We start from the raw sequence: 18510 nt of genomic DNA, 5'->3' as shown, positions 1-18510 counted from the left end.
AGATTGAGTCAGTATACAAAAGTTCCCAGTTTTCCTTTGGTTGACAACACCATCTACAAAGAACACTTACACTTACAAAGGAATTTTCTCCTCAGCTCTAATTTCCACCTTCTTTGGGAAATATGGAGGCACTAGAATCAAAGTCTGCCAAAATGTGAGTTTTTCCCCTTTGGAACCTTGGGGCACCAGATGCAATAGCAACAAAACCACCCACATTTGACTTTGGCTTGAAAGGATAAAACTTTCATGCAGAAAATCCCATTACCCAAATGCAATTGTCTCTAGACACATGGACAACACAGCTGTGTGTCCAGGGAGATACGTATTGATCCCTCTCGTGTCTCTACCAGCAGTTCAGATTCTGCTGTATATTAAAAATGCAGAAGATTTTTCTGAAATTTATGATGGGCTTACCTAGCTACGTTTCTTTACAGAAATAATCACAAACTATAAAACATGCAAAGATTGAAACAGAGTATATGACATTCCTATAAAGACAGCTGTGATTTAAGAGGCAGGAAATGTAATTATGTGCTGCTGATATTCTTGTCCTTGCTTATGAAAGGGCTTAGCAAACACAAAGTTCCCATACCCTGGGCGGTACAAAGTGTTGCTATGGCTTGTTGGAGAGATCTCAAGAATTAACACTGAAAATCACCTCTCCTGACATAGTGCTTTGTGAATTGCTATAAGTAGATTTATATTTATTTTAGGTGTGTGTTGCTGAATTGATGAATAAATGAACCAGATGCCAGAACTGTCTATCTCTAGAACTCATCCAGAGGTAATGTGGTATTCTCTGTTCTTTATATCCAGGATCTTTGGGTAATGTCCCTTTCCCCTTTTGTTCTGTCCTAAATTTGCCTCAATATTTGACACCATACAGACTAAAGGTGGAAAGTTCACCAGCATCAACATATCTAATATAAGCAGAGAGAGGAAACAATAGGGAAGAGAAGAAGTAAGGACACACAGGCATATGCATTAGCATGTTCCTACAGTATAAGTCAGGAGGCCATAACTAGCATTTACTATTTTCATGCCCTGTTATATTGGCCTCTCCATCTCCTCCTTTTCTCTATCCAGCATCTCAGATGGTCAAGATTCTTTGCCTAGTATGGTAACAAATATTTATTTCTGAGAAGGCAAAGTTCATAGTAGTCCTACCTACGTGAAGTTTGAGAGAGTCTGCTCTTAAGGTAAGCAGAGTGAAGCAGGAGGTAGTTTAGGTTATCTTCTGGGTTCAAATTCCTCATGGCCAACAGCAACATTTTCTGCTATTGTGTCAATCATACAAAGTCAATCCCATGCCCCCCGTTTTTTATATAAGGCATAAGGTTCTGAAATACCCATAGTGCAAGTCAACTATCATTTAGTGGAAATATTGTCTGTGCTGTGGTAGAAATGTCTCTCCCATGGGAACTAAACCTGTGGACCAGTAGAGTGCTAAGTATGAAATCAAGAGGCAAACACTTTGAATATAGACTATTAAATGTAATCTCAAGAGGTACCTTCCACACCTCCACTGTTGAGTTCCCAGGTGTGGTATTTGGGTTGTCAGTGAAAAGAAATGTTTATACATTATAAAACTAATAATTCAACTTTGTATTTTCTCCAAGCTGGGACTATATCCATTTCTAGTTACTCCTTATAATATTTGTCAATATAGCTGCTTGTGGATGATGAGGTAAGTAATAAGACCAGTGATTATCTCTGGCTTCAGAGTTTAGAATGGTGAGCCTGGTTGTTACAGCAGCCTTCCCTAAAGGATTTACAACTGAGCTGAGAGTTAAAGGCATGAGAAGACATTTAATAGATGAAGGAGGAAGGGGCAAGTGTGTTCCAAGCAGATGGAAGAGAGTATGTGCAGACCTTGTGGTGGGAGAAATAATATGGAGAAACCTAACATGAATAATAACATAGTGAAGCATAGAGATTAATGGGGAAGAAAAGTATGAAATGAGGGTAGAGATATAGGCAGGGTCCAGAGCATATAGGGCCTTATTGACCATGTCAGGTATTTTTGGTCTTTATCCTAAAAATGAGAAAGAGCCAGGAAAGTGGTTTAAATATTGTGTGTGTGTGTGTGTGTGTGTGTGTGTGTGTTGAGGGGTGGAGGGCAAAGGGAAACGTTTTGACCTTATCAGATTTGTTATACAAAATTTTCTCTACCTGTGGCATTGACAACACATTGTTAAGGGTGACAAATAAGATACAGACTAGTTTAGGGGCTGCAGCAATAGTGTGAGAAGAAAGAGGTGGCAGCTTGGTGGCAATGAAGACAGGGAGGAGCATATAGAATTCAAGGGATTTTCAGAATGTAATTGAAAACATAGAAATAGATATATTTACCCAAGAAGGAGTATAGACTAAGAATCAAAGAAGGGTTAAGTTTGAGCCTTGAGGGAACTTAAACATTTAATACTGGAATGGTAAAGGATAAGCCTGTAAAGGGAGTTGATAAGGAGATCATAGAAAGGTAGAAGGAAACCATGAGAGTTTTGTCATGGAAGCCAAGGGAAGAAAGTGTTTCTGGCAATGGGTGTTGTTAACAGCATAAAATGCTAGTGAGAGGTAAAATAAGAGCAGCACTCAAAAAAATGTCCCTTCGATTTTGTATTCAAGAGGCATTGGTGATCCTTAGCAAGAGCTGCTTTGGTGGATGAATGTGAATGAAAGAAAGACTGGGAAGTGAGCAACAGAGACATGGTGACAAATTATTTGAAAAATTCTTCTGTTACAAAAAGGAGAGAGATTAGTTGCTGGGGAGGAATGTGGGTTAGTGGGTGGTGGTGGTGTTTTAATGAGAGACTTTGTGAGAAGGGATACTATATAGTGAAAATTTAATTAAATAAGAAAGGATAGGATTCAAATAGGTAGGGGGCTGCACAGCTCCTTTACTGTGATAAGAGGGAGATGAATGTAAATGTGGGGTGTGGAGGTTTGGCAGGAAACTGAGGCCTTCCCATTTGATGGTGCCTAATTTCTCTGTAAAAACAAGTTATCTGCTGAGAGGGAAGAGAAATAGGGGAAAAGACTGGGCATTGGAGAGGTGAAGTTTTGGAATCAGTGTTAGGGGAATGGAAGAATGAGATGATCATGAAAAGAAGGAAAAGAAACACTAGGACTGCTGGACAGTGAGGGTGACTATGCATTTACAGTATCTGAATAGGTAGGCTGAGGGGCCGGTTATGGAGAAGTGAGAGCAAGTTCAAATGTATTTATCTTGGCCAGTAACTCTTAGACTATATCTAACAGGTTTTCAGTTAAATACCTAGGATATGAATAGATACCTAGCTAAAGAATAGCATGGGGAAAAAGTCCTGTCTACCATCTCCCTCACTTAAAAATTCATGTTCTTCATTTTGCTGCATGGTCTGGAAGAAGTGCTCAAATGAGTAAACTTGCTAAATTGTGTTCAAACCGACTGTCTCAAGAGAGGTCCTCATGATCTGGCCTCTGCTTGCTGATCCTGCCACTTGCTAATCTCCCAACCTACAGTTCCCCTTCCCACTCTCCTGAACTATTTACAATTCTTGAAAATGCCCAGCCCTTCTTTCCTCAAGTCCTTTGCACAGGTTATTCCTTTAGCCTGGAACATCTTTTTCCCATCCACTTTTCATATGACTGTCTCTGGATAGAAATCATTTATGCCAGAAATGCTTCCTTGCATGGCCCAAGCTTTTTTTTTTTTTTTTTTTCTTGAGACGGAGCCTCGCTCTGTCACCCAGGCTGGAGTGCAGTGGCGAGATCTCGTCTCACTGCAAGCTCTGCCTCCCGGGTTCACGCCATTCTCCTACCTCAGCCTCCTGAGTAGCTGGGACTACAGGCGCCCGCCACCACGCCTGGCTAATTTTTGTGTTTTTTTTTTTTTTTTTTTTTTTTTGAGACAGAGTCTAGCTCTGTTGCCCAGGCTGGAGTGCAATGGCCGGATCTCAGCTCACTGCAAGCCCCGCCTCCCAGGTTCACGCCATTCTCCTGCCTCAGCCTCCCGAGTAGCTGGGAGTACAGGCGCCCGCCACCTCGCCTGGCTAATTTTTTTTGTATTTTAGTAGAGACGGGGTTTCACCGTGTTAGCCAGGATGGTCTCGGTCTCCTGACTTCGTGATCTACCCGCCTCAGCCTCCCAAACTGCTGGGATTACAGGCATGAGCAACGGCGCCCGGGCATGGCCCAGGCTTTGAGTCAGGTTTCTATGTTTATCTGTTCTCCTATTCTGTGCTGAAAACACCTGAACTCCCTGTTTGCTTACCCTCTACCCCACTGCAACCTGAAACATAGAAATACGCCTTCTTCAGACCCTCTAAAGTAGATACAATTATCCAAGGAGGAGCATAGTGTAAGAACCAAAGAAGGGCTAAGTTTGAGCCTTGAGGAACTTAAACATTTAATAGCAGAATGGAAGAGGATAAACTTGCAAAGGAGGCTGATAAGGATATCATAGAAAGATGGAAGGAAACCAGAAGAGACACATCATGGAAGTCAATTACTTAGCACAGGGTTGACACATAGTACACTCTTTGTATGTGGCTAGAGAATGTGGCTGAGGAATGAATGATGAATGCCTCTTCCTTTTACCTGGGTGGGGGTGGAGGGTAGGAGGTGATTGCTAGAGATGCTGAATTAGATGAAGATGGCCCTGGGTGAACTTACTTGATCAGCAGATATCTGTGTTAATGCTGGTGTCTTACATTTCTATATATGTGATCATTACCCTGCACACAATTTGACATGTGCACGTGCTCACATATATATCCATGCATGCACACAGATGTCTATACATACATGTATGTACAGTTTGTACTTCCTATTTTCTCAGTTTTTACTTCCACCTCTTCCATCTACCCCAGATTCCTGTGGACTTGTGGTTGTTTTCACACTCCTCATGCTTATCTTGATCTTTCTCCCTCCCCTTATAATATTTCCTGTATTCATTCCTCTGGGCCTTTTGGTCTTTCATTTTGTTTTTTATTTCTGCTGCTTCTTTCCAGGCTGCTTAAAGCACCTCCCAACAGATTTTCAATAGGAATACAGAGGCTCACTTTGGCAGTGCAGATGTTATACAATGGCAATGTTCAGTGCTTTTTTTTTTTTGGTTCCTATAGGGACTGGATGCATACAGTGTTTCACTGCTGATTCTTTGTAATAGTACTGCACAGGCAAAATGTTAATAAATTATAGCAGCAGAACTAATTAAAAGGCATGCATTATACATCTTGTGGACACATTCTTCATTAGCATAAATTCTCAGCATTACACATTCATGTCGGAAGGGATTAAAAGGAAAAACTTAAAAATAAAAAGGCATACATACAGAGACCCAAATGCTTTGGTTTCCCCAAGGCTTTTGCTGAGCATATGCCCTTGTGGATTCAGTAGTTCTTTTAATTTTTGTGTGTTATTTTAAAGGAAATATACCATGTCCCATTTTTATGTACTTTAAAAATCAAACCAGCTGTAAGATGATAAAGTTAATCCTGTCTATCCCCCTTGCAACAAAGTTTAAAGAGTATTCAGTGAACAGGTTTCTAGAACTAGAAATAAACTCTTAGTTTTTCCATATTTTCTAACAGGCAATTGATTATAAGTAGCTCAATAACTAGTCTCTCATGTTAGCAATACTGTTGTTTTCAACTCAGTTCTTATTTTAGAGCCCTGGTTGGTAAGACAGACCAAGGGTCACAGGGAAAGGGGGCAGCCCATAGTTCCCTTATATTACCATTCAGTTATTCAGCTTCTTCCTTAGGAAAATACATTGGTTCAGGCTTTTTGTACAGATCATGCTTAACAATACTGGACCATGCATTGTCTGTGCCGACAGAGTTCCCTTGTGCATTAGCAATCTTCATGACTTTCTCTACACACGGAAACCAATTTGATAGATAGTGGAAGTGATGATAAGGAGATGACCAGGCATCCTTTAGTCCCTGAGCCAGGGGATTCTCCTTTTAAACATGAGTATTCATATCACTTTTAATTTCTTGCCTCCTTCCAAAACAGGATTGAAGGGCTTGAAATAACTAGATGCCTACACTTTTACAAGAGTTTTCCAACTCATCTTCCTACTTCCACTCTTGGCCTAAAGGCTTTTCTCCTCATAACAGCCCAAGGAGCTTTGGAAAATGTAAATCAGGCCACACTGCATTCCTGTTGAAAGCCCTTCAATGTCTCCCATCACTTGGAAGAAAATTCAAAGTCTGCTAAATAGCCTGCCAGACCCTACTTAATTTGACCCCTTCTTCAATTTTGTTGCTTACTGTCTTTCTACTTTACTCCAGTACTACTACTGGCATTCTTGCTGTTCTATGAACATGCCATGCTCACTTCTTTTCCAGGACCTCTGCAAATTGCTTTTCCTTCTTTCAGATGAAAGCATGGCTTGATCACTCAGTATCTGTTGAGGTGTCTCCTCAGAGGGGGCGTCTCTGAGTAGCCTATCTAGAACAACAAGTAGCACTAATGGCTACCTGATATTGTATACGTATTGGCCTGTTTTCATACCACTATAAAGAGGTGTCCAAGACTGGGTAATTTATAAAGCAAGGAGGTTCAGTTGACTCACAGTTCAGAATAGCTGGGGAGGCCTCAGGAAACTTACAAAAAGGTGAAGGGGAAGCAAGGCACCTTCTTCACAAGACGGCTGGAAGAAGTGCAGAGTGAATGGGGAAGAGCCCCTTATAAAACCATCAGATATCATGAGAACTCACTCACTATTAGAGGAACAGCATGGGGGAAACCACACCCATGATCTAATTACCTCCACCTGGCCTCTCCTTTGACATGTGAGGATTATGGGGATTAAAATTCAAAATGAGATTTGCAAATTTTCTTTCTTTTCTATCAAAATACAAGCTCTTCGTGGTTAGAGATTTTATCTATCTGGTTCAATGTTTTCGTATTGGAGTCTAGAAGAGTGCCTGGTGCATTGAAGATACTCAATATATGTTTATTGAGTAAATGAATAACTGAAACTTCTTGCCTGCAGTTGAGTGAGTACTGGTATTTTTATTTTACCAGTTAATAAATTAGAAAAGACCTGTTAGGCACATGCCTCTTTAATGCAAGAACTTGAGAGTAAATTACATGACTGAAAAAAACCTTTGCAAACAAATGGTCCAGTATCATCGTAGGGCAATAAATTGGGGTCAGGTGGGATCAAAGTGTGCTTCATGTAAAAGGAAAGAATGACAACCTTTATTATAGATGCTGCTTTGATCAAAATCTAGAATAGTTCATGAGGGGTTAGGGAAGAGAGTCATCTTGTACCCTTCTGGTCAATTTGTAAATTGGTACCTCTCTGGAGGTTAATCTATCACTAAAAAGCCTCAAAAAATTGCATTACTTTTTGACCCAGTAATTCTATTTCTAATAATTTAACTTCAGGAAGTAATTAGGGGCACGAATGAAGATTTATTTCCTAAGGTATTCAGTACATAGTAAGTTATTATCAGATAAAAACATCTGAAACAACCAAAATATCCAATAGTAGTATTTTGGTTAAATTACAGTATAATTAAAGAATGGAATTCTGTGAAAGAGATTCACAATAAAATGCTAAGCAAAAATAAAATATGAGCCCACTAAAAATACATATATATACATATAAATAATAATATATACTTATGTTAATGTAACCATCTAAGTGTTAGCAATGTTATCTCTTCATGTTAGAATGATTAAAAATGTTAATTTTTCTGTTTTTTAAATCTGTTTTTTCTAGTGGTTCTAAAGTAAACATATATTGTATAATTAAAAATTAAAAATATATACCAATAAACTCCACAAAAAGTGAACAATTTATTAAAGAGATACATATAGATAAACTCTTACTCCTTGTCTGTGAATATGATTGGTCACCATGTGCCCTGTCTTTCTAGGTCATGCACCCATTAATCCAGCATACATTTGTTGAACACATATCATCTGCAGTGTTCTGTGTTAGGCTCCTCTTCCGCCAAGGGGTTATTGACATTGAGAGCTGCTTACCACCATTGTAAGTAGTTTTATAAGACAGAGGAAGGAATCCATTACATATCACTTTATCTTCATTTTCCAGAAGGTATTTCTAAAATGGAAAGTGTCTGTATCAGCCCAATCCTAAAAGTTTTCATTTTGGACAGTCTCCAAAGAGACTTTTTGCCCAGCAGAGCTGCTCCTTGGTAGTAAAGCTGAACTTGTGACCAAGTGTTTGTGCCTAAGGTCTTTTCCTTGCTATTTCAAACTGGGCTATGTGCCTGGCCCAGCTTCCCATGGCAGAACTGATACACCAACCTTGTTTTCCACCTTACAAAGGTGGCAGTGGCTTGAATAAAAGCCAGTCTGCTGAATGGCTTCCAGATAGAGCAGGGGCTGAAGAACAGGCAGTGACTTGTTGCCTCCTTTTCCAGGTGTCTTGTTTAGTGCAGAAGCCTCAGTGCCTAGTGTGTTAGCTGACAGAGTAGGCACTGAGTAAATACTTGAGCAAATGATTTACAAGGAGGCCAGGTGTCAACCCACTTTCCAATCTCACTGAAAGCACCCAAGAATGGGCCCCTTTCTTTAGATTTTTCCATATACCAACCGGACATGTGAAAATATAAGGAATTTGGAAAAGGTACTTTGTGTGTAATAAGGCTGACACATGAAAGCATGTGATGGTAAAATGACAGAGATGAGAAGGAACATCAATAATCCATGCTGCACTGTAGAGATTGCAAAAGCACACAAGGACAAGTGGCCTTGTCTCTGCTTAACAAGCAAGCGTTTAATTGGAAGCCTAAATAATATATTAAGCTTTCTGTGTTGGAATTACTCTATGCCGTTCTGCTTATCTGTCTCTGAATGAGATGAATTTCCAGTGGCATGCTTGGGTTGCTTTATTCAACACCAGCAGGCAGACATTGTTAATGATCTTTACTCTCCTGGTAGTTGGAAGGGAGTTTCTATCCTCCTGGGGAAGGCAGCTGTGGTGCTTGGGCCAGAGTTGCCACACCGTGTCCATCTGCACCATTAACCTCTGGAGGGAGAGTGGTCTCTATCTCTCTCCTACCCCAATTAACAGAAATTCCCAGCCTTATTCAATACCCAGTCTTTTCTAATTGGGCAAACATGCTCCTTTGTTTCAGCTACTCCAAGATTCACCTCCCTTCTGTAGGAAACTGAAGTTCTGCAGAATGGACAGAGATGATGTCCTATTAAGAAAAAAAAAAAAAAAAAAGCAGATGTGGTTTTCTCTTCCTACGGGTGACAATCTAGTTTTATCTTTTACTTCAATTCCAGGAAAATTCATTCCAATCATGAAAAATATGTCGGAAGAAAAGCAGACCGCTCTGTTGTACTTGGATTACATGACCAATTTTTCCAAGCTAGCTAATAAAAAGGGACTTTATTAACATGAAAGTAGAAGATTTTTGAAGGTGATGAGGACTGAATCTTTTTCCCTGTGTTAGCTGTGCAATCACAAGATGTTAATTTCAGGGGAAGAAAAATGACCCTTTGCCCTTTAAGACAGTCAATAGGCTTTTATAAGCAGGCAACCAAAGATTGCACTGTATTAGAATTTAATTTTTAATTAATACTAGATTACAATTGTATTTTCAGAGCATCCCTCCTTAGGCCCACATTAGCAGTAAGAGAGTTCACCTGGATGGATATTATTGCAGAGAACACCAGGGGAATGAATAAGAGATCCACAACTGCTGTCAGTGGAAAGCACAAAAAGGAAATGAATCTCAACTAACAGCAAAGGGAGCTCTGGAAGCTGCATGGCACGTGTACGGCACGATAATCAGAGGGCCCTCTGTGAAATGATTGCAAGGTTTTGTTCTACCTAGAAAAGTTTCAGAGTTGAGAGGCAGCATGGCAGAGTGGAAAGAGGATGGATTTTGGAATTAGACAGCTTGAGGTGAAAATCCGGTAACAAAGAAAAGATAATGTGAATGTCTGGGGCTATGGGGAAGATGAACAAGCCAGCATTTGTAAAGTGCCAGATACATAGGTGTCCAGTAATTGGTAGGTATTATTGCCTCTTGTTTGGATCTGTAAATTTCACAGAGAACTCTAAAGACTGGCCTGAGTAAATTGTGTTAAAGAAAATGAAGTTTTAAGGATACAACCCACATCACGATCACTGTAGAGGATTTTCTCAGAACCCTTATCTGAGGTTCTGGATGAGAAAGTAGGCAAGTTATTTCTGTTTTGGGAGCAGAAGTCACTTTGTTGACATTTTACAAGAGGCATTGGAATGCTTAGTGGAAAGAAGGAGTAAGGAGAAAGGGAAGGAAGAATAGAAGAAGCAGGAGGGAGGAGAAAAAGAAAGAGCAGAGGTAGGAAGGAGTTGTGGTGTGGTAGTGAAACATTTTAAATCTTGATTTTAAAACCCATTTTATTACTTTGAAAAGACCAAAAGGCATTCTATTATAACAATGGCTGTGATTGCCTTTGAAAGATAGGAGTATAAAATATTTTTTCTGACTTATTTTTTCCAAATTTTCTCATTGAGTAAGCACATATTACTTTTATAATTAGGAAAATCAAAATGGCACCCTTGTTAATTATTTCAGGATCACATGTCTTTTTACGGTCCCTTTGAAAGAGTAATGTTTGAGAAGCTTCATTAACTAATGATGTATACAAATAGGACCTGAGAGGTTTAGGAATTCAAATTCCAGCCTTAGGAATTGCCATCACCAAGGTAGGCCAGGACCCTCAGCTCCTTTCACCTTCACAAAAGGCAAAAGGCAGAGTGTTTCATATGAGGGAGTCTAGCTTAGTAAACACAAATAAATCTCTGACAAAGTAAGGTTGTTTTACATGAGGACCCTAACCCTTCCTCCCTGACCTTTCCCCAGTTTCTGGAATTTTTTATTCCAGTGTGTGGGATAAGTCTCTGTGAACTTGTTTCCAACCCAGCATTTTTGTTCTCCGGGAACTTCAGGGAGCATGAGTGAATTCGACATATGCTGGCTTATCACACTGTGCCTGACACCTGGCTCTGTGCTATCTGCAAAACCAATAGAAATAGCTACAGGGGAACTTGTATGCATCTTGAACAACTTTTAATTTAGGCAGTTATCTTCTTCAAACAGACAGTTTGGGTCTCTACATTTCAATCATCAGGACTCTTCAGGACAAGCAAAAAGCCTCAGTAAACCAGTAAACACCACAGTGCTTATTTAGACCTGAACACTTTGATTAACGTTTACATACTGAGATAACCATGGAGAACAAGTAAACAGCCCATCCCTTGACTCACATAGATGAGCCTATTTACATACTGAAAATGGCACAAACTGTCCAGGATAGTGAGTCTATTTGGACCATGAAGGGAATATCACCACGCTTTTTCCCTTGTATAGTGATTGTTTTAGCATGTGTTGGGACATAATCAAAGGAGAACTTGATGTGTTTGGGAGGAGCATCAGATGAGTGATAGGTATTTCAGAAAGAAGTTAGTTGACTAATGATACTGAGTAAGAGAAAAGAAAGAAAGGAATGTAAGTGGGAACATAGCCCTGGGGATATGTTGTGAGAAATCAGGACTTTAGTGTTATAGAATGAAAAGTCATATGCCATTGCAGAAAATTAGCGACAACTTGGTCAGAGTCTTGAAGTGTCAAGGAGTAATAAAATAAGTACAATAAAGAGAAGAATATTTACTAGTTGAAACCCTTTTCTGTTCCATATTTGCTTGTTTATATTGACTTTAACTTGCCTTCATTATAACATCCTTCCTACTCATTATGACGTAGCATCATTTTGATCAATGTGCAGAAACCAATGGCTATGAACTGAATTGTGTCACCCTCAGATCCATACATTGAAGCCCTAACCGCCAATGTTATTGTATTTCGAAATAGCTTTTTTAGGAGGTAATTATGATTAAATGAAGTCATAAAAGTAGGGTGCTAATTTAATAGAATTGGTGGCCTTATAAAAAATGAAACTCTCTCTCTCCCTCTGTATGCACTGAAGAAAGACCCTGTGAGGACAAAGAGAGAAGGTGTCCATCTACAACCCAAGCAGAGAGCCCTTACTAGATACTCACTCTTCTGCTGGCACCTTGACCTTAGATTTTCCAGCTTCCAGAAGGCTGAAAAACTTCTGTTGTTTAAGCCACCAAGTCTGTGGTATTTTACTGTGGCAGCCAGAACTGACTAAGATACCAACAATATTTTAAAGTTTCTCTAAATTAATATGACAAAATCTTGAACCAGAGCACTTAAAAAAATGAAGCTCAGTTATTTTCATCTCATTTCTTAGTTTCTTGACTGACAGAAATAATATCTTCTGGCCATTTCCCGTCACTTATGGTGATATTTTCCATTGGAAGAGTAGGCCTTGGAGGTCCTATTTTTCACAGCCATCTATCTGTCTCAATGCCATTCCATGGTCAGCCTTACATTCAGACCCCTCAGAATGGGCTCTTCATGATTTGCTTCAATTCTACATGTTGAATAACTATTTTACTGTTTCCCAAGTTTGTGTAGTAAAGGACTGAGCTATAATAATAGATGTAGGAGAAGGATAGGCTTCTATTATATGATTAATAATGCAACACTATTAATGAAATATTCAAAAGATGAGAGGCATAAATGCTGTTTTAGAACATTCAACAAAATACAATTTTTTAAGAAAGTATTTTATTTTTGTGTCTCAACAGATGAAATTCATAACCTTGTTTTCTGATAAGACAATTCAAACATACAAATCAATTACAACAATGTGCTTATCAGCTCCCCCTCCCACCCCTATATTTTAAAGCAACTGACAGTTTTGAAGGACACCAAGACAATAGGGCTTAGCTAAACAATATGGCAATTAAAAATGGCCCTCTAAGAAAATAATTACAATAGTTGTTGAAAAGAATTTGTCCTTTGAGCAAAACAGACTGAAAAGAATTATCATGAAATGAGAATTATAGCTTCTCTTCCAATAAAGGAGAAAAGGGGATGTATGTTAAAACAATGATACAGAAAGCTGGGGAGTCAGACTGAAAACAGAAAGCCCCAGGCAATAAATGTCTCCAATAAAATGCATCCCGTTGAAGATATCCATTCAAACTCTTGTTTCATATTGAAATAAATAACTGTACCCCCACACCCAGCACCTGGAAGTGAATCATTTTTGTTCTGCTTTGTTAAAATTAATTTAATAATTTTTCCAATCCAGCATCTCTCTGAGAAAGAGGTGTTGTTATGAATTTTGTAAAAGTCAATGACATTAAAGATAACCCAAGCCAATCGATGGCCAACACCATTTTAGATTCTAGCCATAAAGAGATTAGACATATTCTGGCAAACCTGGGGCTCCCAGGGAAAGCAGGGTTCATACTCAATGACATGTAGTTACTCTAATCCTGTAGCACCTTTCTACTAGGTCCCCAATTCTATATACCATTTCCTCATGCTTTTCATGGTAAGCCTCACAGCACCCTTGTGAGGTAGGTAGTGTTATGGTTATTTTGAGAGATGGGGATGCAGAGATGTTAAGTAGCTTGCCCATAAAGAAACATGAATCCAGTGACACAGCCCTAGGGACTCTCACTCCAGATCCTTGTCTTTTTAGTACTTAACTGTTCTGACTCCCTGAGAGTGGATCATTAAAGCAGGTAGGTCCTTAACGCCAGACTTGTGCCTGGCCAGGTGGACACTAAGGCCTATCTCTAAACCACATGATTTAGATGATAGAATGAGACACAAGTTGCAATCAATATGGAAGCCAAAGGAGTTAATGTGGAGAAACACAGGATTAATGTTTGAACAACAGTTTGATAATGACTTCAGTGATGGGCAGCTTGATTACTATGATAGTGGATACTCAGTAGATGTTGCATAATTAAATGAGTAAATGAATGAAAGGAGATTGTGCTTGGATAAGTGGAAAATTAAATTTTCTGTATCTTTTAAAACAAAGCTAGAGAAATATGATTTTTAACTTCTAATCAAGGATGAGAAGGAAAGAACTGAGTAGATTCCTGAATATTCTGAGGGCATGTATTTAAGCTAATTATTGGCGATATTTAAAAGATATAAATAGACATTTAAAATCATTTTCAATATACAGTGTATTTACTTATCAATTTGGAAACCAACTTAACATCAATATTAGAGGAAGCGTGATATGCATAAACATCCATTTGCCTCTACAATTAAATTCTCTTATATATGCTTATATGATCATTGCCATTTATTTGAAATGCTTGTGTTCTCCAATTCTTATTAAATGTTCTTTTGAAAATATATTCAACCACCAGAACAATGAACTACTCTTCCCTAGACTCACCAGCCAGGATACATTTTTCAGTTACTTTCAGTTTCTGTGAACCCCTTTTTTTTTCCCCAGAAGACTCACAGCAGAAAACAGCTGTCCTGTACTGAAACCAGCCCTGCATTAAAGCCAGCAACTTTCTTACAGCAGTGCCATGAAGAGCTCTTGAGACCACTGAAGCACAGACCACTGGATTCTCCAGGTGTTGCTAAAATAGAAGAGCTTATATAAATCAAGGTGGTGGAGCTGACTTGGTAATCTCTTTGCATTACACATTTGTTCTGTGCTCAGTGAATTAATTCCCTGTAGGATGTTTGTACTGATACAGTGTGAGGCTTAAAGAAACTCTGGATGCCACAGTATGGATTTGTGTGTGCGGGTTTGAAGAAGTGTTTGTTTAACTTTTATGAGAGCCCTGCATGTATAGAATGGATGTAACCTATTAGTCTTTTGTACATCCAGCTAATAGCCCATGGCTAAAGGAATAGACTAGATGTAGTGAATTGCCTCTGTGCTATGGGTACTAGCATACTTTATCTCTTGTGCTTGGAAATAATATGAATAGTGATGTTGTAGTTAGAAAAGGGTTCACATAAATGTTACTTCTGCCTTAGATAGGGATCTGGTAAAAAAATTTATCTCCCAATGTGACAATACAAAATTATTCACTATAGATATAACTTTTACAATCACATAAAAGATTTAGGTATTTCAATCAAAGAGGTATGCTCTCTAGCGGTCTGTTCTTTTTGTAGAGACTCTCCTTGGATTTTCATCTCTGAGACCCTGACTCTGTAGTGATTCAGGTGAGTTCTTAGTTTTCTTTATTAGCAGACAAACAGAATAGTGAGAATCCACATATTTTCCATCTGCCTTATCTTTTCCCTTATCTTTTCTCCAGATGGTTCTTAGTAATATATATGTATATACGTGTCATTCTGCCATTAATACACATATACTATTTTGAGAGTTTGACATGTCCTGATTTACCAACGACAGTGTTATGGAATAAAACAATGCCTGCATAGCTATAATAAGGGATCTCCTTCCTAATCCATTTTTTGTGATAGAGGGTCATAATTTTTGCATTTGTTTATAAAAGTTGATGAAAGGCACCAGTGTGACGAGCCCTAGAAGCCAGTGTTTTCAGATTTTCCACCTATCCGTGGCAGAAATAGTAGGTAAACTTCCTCTCAGGTTTCTCAACTTTCTCCTTAACTTGGCTTTATTCTACATTAATCTTCATGTACTGTGTTTTAGGTCTGATAATGAAGTAATTAAGAAAAGAATATAGGGTTGTACAATAAGCTTATCTGCCTTAAAGGGAGTAGGTATAAACTCCTAATTTTTATTTCGACTGTATCAAACAACACAAAAACATTAACAGCCATCTAGCAAGGGCAGTATGCTCATGACTGAGAAAAATGAAAGAAGAAACCAAACAAACACAAAACTATGATGAACTTCTAAATTTATGAAGTAATACATGACCAGAAAGTCTTTAAAGTGCAAAGCCAGAAGCCAGGCCACTGAGTTAAAAGTATGTTTAGCTTTCACTTCATTATATTATCTTCTTCCCATTGTTTAAGTACAAGTCCTGAAGTATTGGGACCATCTTATCCCTCTGATTGGTGAGTTTACTGGACAAGCTAACTCCTAATATTGATTGGTGAGATGTCTACCCAACACATTCAAAACTATGTTTATGGGAGATGGCTCTTGTTTAGTCTTACTGGTTTAGTAGCATAAAATAAAAGCCCACTGTCAGACATGCAACTCTGACCAGAACAGCTCTGGCATTAACAGAAAATTTTCAAGAAGAAATTCTCTCTCTAGGGGCAAGCTTTTCATTTTGCAATTAAAGAATAGCGGGCCAGGCGCAGTGATTCATGTCTGTAATCCCAGCACTCTCGGGAAGCCGAGGTGGACAGATCACGAGGTCAGGAGATCGAGACCATCCTGGCCAACATGGTGAAACCCCGTCTCCACTAAAAAAATACAAAAATTAGCCAGGCATGGTGGCGGGCACCTGTAATCCCAGCTACTCAGGAGGCTAAGGCAGGATAATGGCTTGAACCTGGGATGGGGAGGTTTGCAGTGAGCCGAGATCGTGCCACTGCATTCCAGCCTGTCGACAGAGACTCCATCTCAAAGGAAAAACAACAACAACAACAACAACAACAACAACAACAGCAAAGGGACCTTTTCTGATTTCTTGCTAACAGTCTCAGTATTTGTGTGTTTGTTGCTTCCTGGAGGTGAATCCCAGGCTTTCTTGTTATCTAAGAAAGTGATTTCCAGGTACCATGACTGTCAGCTTTCTGCTTCCTTCTCCACCTCCTCCTTCTTCACTGGAAACCATCTAATGAGCCACAAGGAGAGTGAAGATGATACCCTAGATATGACGCCTGCCTGAACACATCTCCCTAAAGCCCATTCCCTCAAGTACGGAGGTAAAGAGAGGACACCTTCACCCGCAGCCCAAGAGGAGTTTAACAATTTTCAATTCATTTCCTCTTTAACACTAGACAATTTTCCCTTTCCCTTTTTAAAATTTGCTTGAAGACTAAAGATGTTTCTCTTTTTAATTTTTTTGTGCCTTCCTACTTGACACAATGTTTTGAATCGTTTGGCTGAGTGAAGGCTAATTCAGAAAGAAAAACTTGGTGGTGTTGTATGTTTGGCTTGCTGAACCCTTCAGTTCTTGCTCAAATAGATTTTAAGCCTTAAGTTATGCCCATTACTTGCTTATGTAATTAATTCACACGAATTTGGAGACTTTTGCAAGTGATACAGGATTTAGCTCTACTAAAGTAGAATATCTGTAGAGTATGGTTGATATTACATAAATTTGGATGCCCAGCAGGTTGAACTATGACCCCTTTGTAACTTTCTGTAGCTGGATACCCTGTCTTTTGAATACTCTGAGTTGTCTCCACTCACTTTAGCATTTGAATGAGATTCCACTGGACCTGCTTCATCTCTGACAGTATTGGGGATTACTAATTAATACAGTGGTATCTCATGTTCCCTGTGAGACTCATATAACCTACTTCTGCCAATAAGAAAGTATTTTTATATGACTCCAGTTGTCTTGTATTGCATTTCATTTCTTATTAATACTTCAATGAATTTAACCGAGATGGCAGATGCTTAAGCCCTTTCATCAGCAAAGAAAACATGTTTTCCTAACTTATGTTACATGTTAATAAGTTAATTTGTTTTTACATGTTAAAAAAACATGCCCACAACAATTAACCAATAATAATAGCTAATGAGATGCAAACCTAAATCAAGATACTTTTGTCATTAGCATCAATTTTTTGAAAACAAAAACTTTCAGGCATTTTTTTAGGAAAAGTTTTGCTAGGTTGTTATTAACTTTCAATCATGGGATATTCTCAAAATAGCATTTTGATAAAAGACATTAAAGGAAAACACAGATACACATTGTTTTTCTCCTGCTCAAGCTTATCAACTTTTAAAACAGTTATAATTTAAACACAAAAAAATCAAACCACCCTTCCCCACATATTTTTTTTTATATATATATATATATATAAACAATAGAAATTATGATTTGGGGCATTCTATACCATAAGGGAAAAACCTGAAGACAACTGTCTTGTGTATGAAGCAACTCAGGTGTTTATGGTATACCTGATTTTATAACTGCGGAGAAAAAGACTATGTTTTCTTCCAAATAGCCTCTATACAAAGTTTGTCCATGATTCAATTCCAATCTCTTATCACACAGATAACGTATATAAATCAGTTTGCTGTTGGACATACATTGTAAAGAATGAAAAAAAATTTTTTTGCAAGTCTGAATTAATCTCCTGTTTAATTATTTGATTATATTGTATTGTTGATTTTACTGAATATATTGCAGTGTAGACTAAAGATATTAAAGCAATTTAGAATAGGAGGTGTGCAACAAAATAAAGGAAGTTAACATGGCAACCAAATTTCTTTTTTTTTTTGGTCCTTTTAGAACAGGCATAAAGTCTTTGACCCATCATCAGTATGGACAGTTATCTTTTGAACTTTACTGGAATTAAGCAATTTAGTAAAACAAATTTGCATTTTTTTTGTCTTCTAATGACTATTTTGCATATTAAAAGTAAAGTCTTCTTTAAAATGTGAAGTACTCTCTTGATTATGCCAGCTCTTTTCTCATTCTGCTAAGGCTATAAATAAAGCTTTCTATTTAAGGCTGGCATTATATCAACCCACCTGCTTCTGGAAGGGAGAGGAAAAAAA

Source organism: Macaca mulatta, chromosome 15 (genome assembly GCF_049350105.2).
Source record: "Macaca mulatta isolate MMU2019108-1 chromosome 15, T2T-MMU8v2.0, whole genome shotgun sequence".
NCBI classification, from domain to species: Eukaryota; Metazoa; Chordata; class Mammalia; order Primates; family Cercopithecidae; genus Macaca; species Macaca mulatta.
This window is presented reverse-complemented; position numbering follows the sequence as displayed.